The sequence below is a fragment of the Acromyrmex echinatior genome, chromosome 2 (genome assembly GCF_024713525.1).
Source record: "Acromyrmex echinatior isolate Ae372 chromosome 2, ASM2471352v2, whole genome shotgun sequence".
In the NCBI taxonomy this organism is placed as follows: domain Eukaryota; kingdom Metazoa; phylum Arthropoda; class Insecta; order Hymenoptera; family Formicidae; genus Acromyrmex; species Acromyrmex echinatior.
In genome coordinates, this window is record NC_141853.1 from 11,289,278 (window position 1) to 11,297,019 (window position 7,742).

The following is a 7,742-nucleotide window of genomic DNA, read 5'->3' on the forward strand; positions in this document are numbered from 1 at the left end:
TTATTATGTTATTTTTAGTAGAATAAGATCATAATAATATAACAATGATACAGTAATTCTTTAAAATAATTATTTCAGTGATTGTTAATGTTTTTTTTTAAATAAAATTTTAATAGATTATTATGATAAGATAAGACAAAAAAAATTTCGATCAACCTCTTATATAAAAAAACTTGTATATACGGATAATTATTAAAATATTTTTTTAAAGAATGTTAATTTCTAAATTTCTTCTCTGTTTTTTATCTTTAACAAAAAAAATGTATGTGTTTTTTTATTTCTTTTACTACTATATTGATATTTATTTATGTAATGTATGTGAATCTAGAGGCTGTCGAATGCATCAGGAACGGTATTAAAAATCTACGAAAAAGTGAGAATTTTGGAGAAATTCGTAGTTTATCGCCCATTGAAGAAGAATCTGAATCCATGCTATGTTTTAAAGAAGCATCTACTAATTTTATTGAACCAAAAAGAAATAATTATCGAATGACAAGATCTCCCTATAAAGATTATCAAAGAATATTGAGAAAATCGGAAGGTAATAGAAACATGAATTATGAATTGAAAGAGAATGAGATTCGATGGCAATCCGATGTACAAACTTGACACTTTAAAGTACAAGAAGAGTGATTCGGCAGGAGATAGCAGCTCCGGAGACGATCAAATGGAGCAAGATTATCACCGGCCTAGAAGAGTCACAGACGGATATTATTATTTCGAATCAGATACTTTCAAAGGTTTTTTCGCGATAATCTTGCAGAATAATTATTATATAGTATTATTAATACAGTAGCGTGTAAAATACAATTTAAAGTTGAGAAGCGTAAAGACGATAGTATGATCAAAATAATTGAAAGTACCATAAAATTCGCGAGACTTCTCAGTTTTTTATTAATATTCCGCGTTATCATTGCATAAAGTAAACGGAATATGTGTACCTGTTATGTCACACAAGAATGCGCGTTCCAGAGGCGGAAGCTTCCGGCGACAATGATGAGGCAGAAATCGGTCTCCGTGACAAGTCCTTGAAGACCACCGTGGAACAGCTTAAGTACAGATTGTCCCAAGCTGAGAAGGAGATCGTCGCCCTGAAGAGGTACCAGAGTCCGCAGAAATGCCAGAGTCACGGGAGATGTGAAATTCTTCAGAGAGATCTGCTGACTTGGCAAGATAAGCACGAAAATAGGATCTCCTCTCAAATAGTCAGATGGCAATTGGCAGAAAGAAGAAGGATACATGACGAGATGGAAAATATGAGGAAAGTATATGATAATATCGAACGACATCTAGAAGTCTTGGAGAAGCGAAGTGCGAAATCTTACTTTGATTTTCAAAGACAAATCGATGCGTGGGAGAAGCGACTTAAAGAGGATGTTATTAGTTTGCACGAAAGCAATTTGAGCGAACTATGGAAACAATTTCGAGCATGGTAATCGACATTTGAATCTCGTAGAAACCAAATTGCACTTTCTGAAAATTTCCTAATTTTACAAGTAGAAATTAGATCAATAAGAATAAATCAATTAACAGAAATAATCTTATTTTCGATCGAAGCGGCTCTTGAAACTTAATAATATTTACATGCAAATTTTTACAAATATATGCTTTTCAATTTTATAAACTGCGCGGCAGGTTCGATTTATTTAACTTGAAATGTATTTGCAAACTGATTATGAAGTCGAAATTTTTGATTTTGATTTTTATTTAGGATACATAAAATTATCTTATAATTTTTCTCTACTTTTTTACTATAAAATTGATTAATTGATTTTTTTTAATAGTTTTATTTAATGTCACATTTTTCTTGTAATAATATTACTTGTGGAAGTCCGCGCGACATTTACATTAGAAATTTAAATATAATGATTGCAGGTCTGAAATGCAAAATACAATAAATTCGTCGGAAGTTCGAAAAAAGAAAAGTGAAGTGTATGACTGTGAAGATACAACTGCAAAAAATCGAGATGACTCTAACAAACCGACTAATTTCAAACTGACAGCATCGTACGAGAATAACGCCAAGTTTCTGCGTAGAATAGAACATATTATTAAAGTTGAAGTCCAACGGTATCACGATGATTTAATAAAACGAATAGATCGAAAGATTGCAGAATTTTGGTTAGCTTTCGAAAATTTCAAGCATAACTTCCATCTAGATCGTAATTATTGTCGATATAATTACATCGAAGTAAATAGCGATGAAACAGAATCAAATATATAACGGAAGACTTTATACGTGATTCTACTTGGCAAGAAAAAAAGTTGCAGTCTTATTTAAATACGGATTCCAAAGAGAGATGTACAATGTAAAGTCAAAATACACATCTTACGAATTACATTCTGCAAACTATATTGCACGAGTTAATAAACCACGTGAGTGTGTAAAAAATAAGAATATTTATTTATTTTATTTGTACAATCTTCTATATTTTTTAGAATAATTTTTAAGCTGTATTATATTTCATATGTTTGTACAAAAACCTTATTTTCATAAAAACAAAATATAAATGTCTACATTTGACACAAATTACAACTTATTGCACATACAACTTTATATCTTTGTGTAAAAAATACAATACGATCTGCGACGTAATTTGCTTTGTGTCTAAAGAAGCATATCATAGAATTTACTAAACTAAGAAAGAATATCATAGTAACATCTTCCACTCTTCCAAAGATTAATGACGCAAGATAAGTTTTTCAATTTACTTGAAGACAGTTAATTTTGTCACCTCACCGTCCTAGATTATAGTATTTAGATCACGGAGCGTGCGACATCTTTTTCTCTTTGATACATGCATAACAAAACCGACTATATTATCAGGTATTATATTCTCGTAACAGTCATAGATCATGCAATACTGCATAATAATCTCCGCTTCTATTGTACGTGCATCCCCGAGGAGCACGTATTACAGAAATATGTACTCTCGATCTTTATCATCACGGAGAGGGACGAGAGGGACTGGGGAGGGCACGGACCTTATGCCATATAATGTGTGGCCGCGAGCGTGACCTACGGTACACGGTGCAGGCCGAGATAATTCGAATCTGCGATTCAGAGATGCTGCTTTACATAATCACTTTCATGAACCGGCCCTCTTAAGGGATATTACCGCTTATAGGTAGGTCAACGGCGGACGAGATGTCGTCGTGCTGCCTATGTATCGCGATTTACAACCGGGGCTTCCCCGGCGGGGCAGGCGTGTCCGATCAGATTCTTCGTGGGAAGCGCCTGACGGTCGCTACCGGTGGTATATTGCCACGCGGAGGAATCCGCCTCCGTCGTTGCTCGTCGAGAAATTCATATCACCATGGATGGATTCAGGGCTAATTATCATCCGTTTGCATACTTCTCAAGCGGTCGACGCCGATTCCGCGGTTCAATGCTCCCTTTTCCTCGAGCGAAGCCTCGCCTCGCCTCGCCTCGCCTCGCCTCGCCTCGATCGTTTTTTCGTTCGGCAAATCGTAGATCTGCGTCCTCTGGAAGCTGTTGCGATTTCGCCGTGACGCACGCGGTTTCCGTCGGTCGCAACTTATGATGTACTTATATACAGAGGAAAGAACATGAGTTATTACGTAACGCAATTGATGTAGCAAATAACGCAGTGCAAGAATTTCTAGAATTTCGCAATTTTATGTTCTTCTGTACTTTCTTCATCGGCTGTTATTCGAAAAGTTAAAAAATTTTATCTTCCTAAAACCAAGCACGTTGATATTATTATATTATATATCTATATATTGTTTTATCAAATAATTGTGATAATTCCATATTTGAAACAAACGAAAGTATTGGTATTTTTTAAATAAAATTCTAATTGTAAGATAAGATAACATATATACACACATGTATATAGTCCTTAATGTTATGCAAATAAACTTATTAACGCATTACGATACATGGGAATTCATTCGTGTAATTAGCTTTGCAATCGCGTGATTTTACTGCGACACATCGCATCAATACATTGCGGGATTAGTTGAGAAATTGAAGTCATTATGCGAGACTTGATTATCTATGCGAAGATCAGGCATTTGAAATGTTAACATCTTGTTGTCGAGAATTAATATCTTTGACACGTACATACACATAAACTGTCGTTTAACTGGGTCGGTAAGATCATACAAAGCAATCAAACGCAATTAACAAACGCAATTTTAAAATTAATAGATGTTTGGAATTATTTTATTTACACGTGTTTGCGTCTTTCATTATTATTTAAAAAGTTATTTGTCCCAAGCAAATAAACGATGCATATAAAATAGCGTTTTTTAAATATATTATATTTAGAAAAGGGTATTAATATTTTAGTTACATGGATTCATGTTTCTTTTATCTTTTTCACAAGTGCATAGATATATATTAATTATTTTCACGTACATTAATTATTAATATTAACACTAATTATTTTTTTATTAGTTATTGTCACGATGATACAAAAATATACATTTATGATCTACTAATAACTACATTAATGACTTGGAGCACTCTAACTGTATCTACGTTTATTACATAGACAGATTCTTGATCGAGATTGATCAATTTCCAATTATAATCTCATAATTAGGAACGTCCTCATTCCAATATCCGTGCGTTACGAATCCGCTAATACACTTGGAGAATTGAGGAAGTCCTCGACGCGGGAAAAAAGCGTTCGGTAAGCTTGCCGATAATTAATCCATCAACCGTGGTATTTGAATCACAATCAGCGTATCCTGCTGTATTAGGGTACCCCACGGAGAGGCATTTCTTCTCACGCTTATTCCGTATAGCCGACCGGCCACGACGGTAACAGAGATAGATCGAGTGGGAGTAAATCCTCGAGAGGACGGGCGAGAGAAGAAGAGAATGAAGAAGAAGAAGAAGAAGAGAAAGAAAGATGAGGGAAAAGAAGAACACGTCACCCTGAACTTTCCTCCCCGTATGATCACCGGCAATTTAAAGGGTAATTGTCGTATACGAGCAAGTAAGCGAGTTAGTCGTGCGCGCGCGCGCACGTTTACACGCGCACGCGTGTTTACGCATCAGCATAGTGAGGGCACGCAAGCCGGAGGAGCACGGCAGACTTAATTGCCCAAGACACCGTTAACCTTAGGGTACCGCTCGGCAACTTTCAATGTCGACTAATCGGCCCGATTCTCCCGGGGGACACGCAGTGTCGAGTCGCGCGAGAATTTATGGCGTTTAAATACGGGACGCGTGTGGCGAGTGTTTCCGTGCACCACGCTTGACGTCGCGACAGATCTGCGCTAGGTACGGTGACTTTTATCCGACGTGGATCGTGCGAGAGTTGCATCTGCGGAACTCCTTGAGAGACGTCCTTTTGTTGGAGAAGCTAACGGACGCTAACGCGCGTAGATCAAGCCAGCGTTTAGAGATTCAGGGGAATGTAAATAGCGATATAAACCTGATAAAATTCCTAGATGCCACGCTCTCGTGGCGATGGTTACCTCGTAGAGATGGTTGCACGTGGACGTACGGATGCATGCTTATATAAGCGTTATTTTATGAAAAATTTAGAAAGCCACCCAGTCGACATTAAAAGTAACATGTAGGATCCAAAGAGCATAGCAGCACTTGCAAAGCGCTAAAAAGCGATATGTGGTTTTTTAGCGCTTTGTTCATGTTTTGTAAGGGCTGTGTGTTACTTGAGGAGTCAAGACGCAAACTGACTTTGCGCACTGATTGCGCATGCTTAATTATTTTCATGAATGTAATTCGATTTGTCGAGGAGTCCGTTATTGTTTATTTTAAAAGTAACGTAATATCAATGTTATATAACTTTTATATTGTTGAGAAATTATAACATTGATGTTTTGTTACTTTCGATGTCGACTGGATGGACTTTCTAAATTTTTCATAACGTTATATTACTTTTAGTTTGTGTAGATGGATATTTTGTACAATTTCTTTTAGTAAAAGCGTTAACTTTATGCTACAAATTTTGATATTTCATAAACCTTTGGGTATCATGAAGCAACCTGTCATTTTACATAATAAGGAAAAACGGCTAGGGTCTGCCATCGCAGTTTCGTTAATTCACCGCGCAGTGATCCCTTCATGTAGATAACCGCATTCCTTGCTACACCATTATTTACGAGGCACGTAAAAGCGTAAACTCTTCAGTCTGCGACCTCGCCGAAATGCAAAACGGTCGGTTTGCGAAATAATTGGTATACATAATTGGTTCAAGGTTACCAAGCACCGTTGCTTCCAGTCATAGACGTAATGAAACGACGTGTACGCGTTTATATCGCACGTAACATTTTTATGTGCAATATACTTTTTTCGTGTGTGCGTATAAAACGAGCACTTGATAAATTTAATTAGCAAAAATGCCTTTGTGTTTAATTAACAGGACTCGAAATGACAGTCTCCATCTCTTTGAGGGATCAAGATGTACGTGACTTTATGAATACAAATAGAAACCTTCTGTCACAAACGTACCTTCTAGACGCAAATATACAATTGTCGTTTTACTTGACAAAAATTACCGCAAAACGGTTAAAAAATGCGAGCAAATAATGGCCGAGTGTTGCAGATTAAAATCAGTCATTCATGTTAATCCCGTTAAAACACAGTTTACGTACCCAATAATAAGAGGGATTTGCTACCAGCTTAACGGCACAATATCGTTTAGAATTACAGTTACAGCGTGCATAAAATCTTGTTAATAATTTTTAATTAAAGAAATACTTTTCTAACTTTATCTGGACAATACAATTAATTGTCGTTCGACATATTATAACATAAGCGTATATTATTCATATAAATATGAACAAAATATATTTATTTATTATTGCAAAATATATTTTTTCTCATGCAAGAAAGACATTTATTATCCAATACAATCATCTGATGACATTCCACCTCTTTTATTTACTATCACTAGAAAATCATAAACTAACGAGCACACACAAGAGAAGTTACTTCCATTCTATTTGTTCTAGGAGACCCTTGAGGTTTGACTTCATGCAATATTAATAGTAAAGTGTCTTTCATCCTTAATCTCCTTCTTGCAACATCGCACTTTAATAGCTCAGCTATTATATTCTACAACGTGATGAGACAATTGGAGTATAACCGGCGGGGTGTTGTCTCCGCGAAGAAACTTAATGTGTTTGTACGTGTATGCATCTGTGCATTCATAAAAAAATTTTCTATTGCCAGCCGGTATCGTACAGAATTGTTCAAGTATTGAATCATGCTACGTCGGCAGCGCGGCGAAAATACGGTCGCGATTGTTCTCGCAGATCCGATCGGAACTGTCGATATGGCGAAGGGTTAATTGAAGAGCACGCACGTTGCACACCTTCGACCCGATACTCCTTTTCGTGACATCACAATTTTCTGTAGAAATAAGTGGGGTAAAAACGGATAAAAGCGAAAGCTCGAGCAAATATTTCTACGATGAAGGTGTCTGCATTTCATGTAAGAAAAGAAATGGAATAAGTTTTTACAAAATTAATTTTCTCCAAATTAAAAAAAAAAAATCAATTTATTAATTTTAAAAAATTTAAAAAAAAATTAAAAAGTAGCAAAACAAATTTAATGGTTTTCTTCAGGCGATTGTTCATTTCACTGTTTTTGTTTTCATCTGTAGGATAGTTGTTATAAAATAATTATGAAAGAGTTGGCGTAATATCTATTTTGACAAAGATAAGTAGTAATTAATTATAAAAACGTTTTATAAAAATTGTTTTTATGTATAATTTGTTGTATTATAAATGTGAAAATT

The 7,742-nt window shown here is 35.5% G+C and overlaps 1 pseudogene; it reads left to right on the forward strand.

Annotated features, from left to right (window-relative positions):
* The first annotated feature begins 312 nt into the window (after window positions 1-312).
* LOC147910488 (uncharacterized) lies at window positions 313-6,834 on the forward strand (annotated as a pseudogene).
* The last annotated feature ends 908 nt before the right edge of the window (window positions 6,835-7,742 follow it).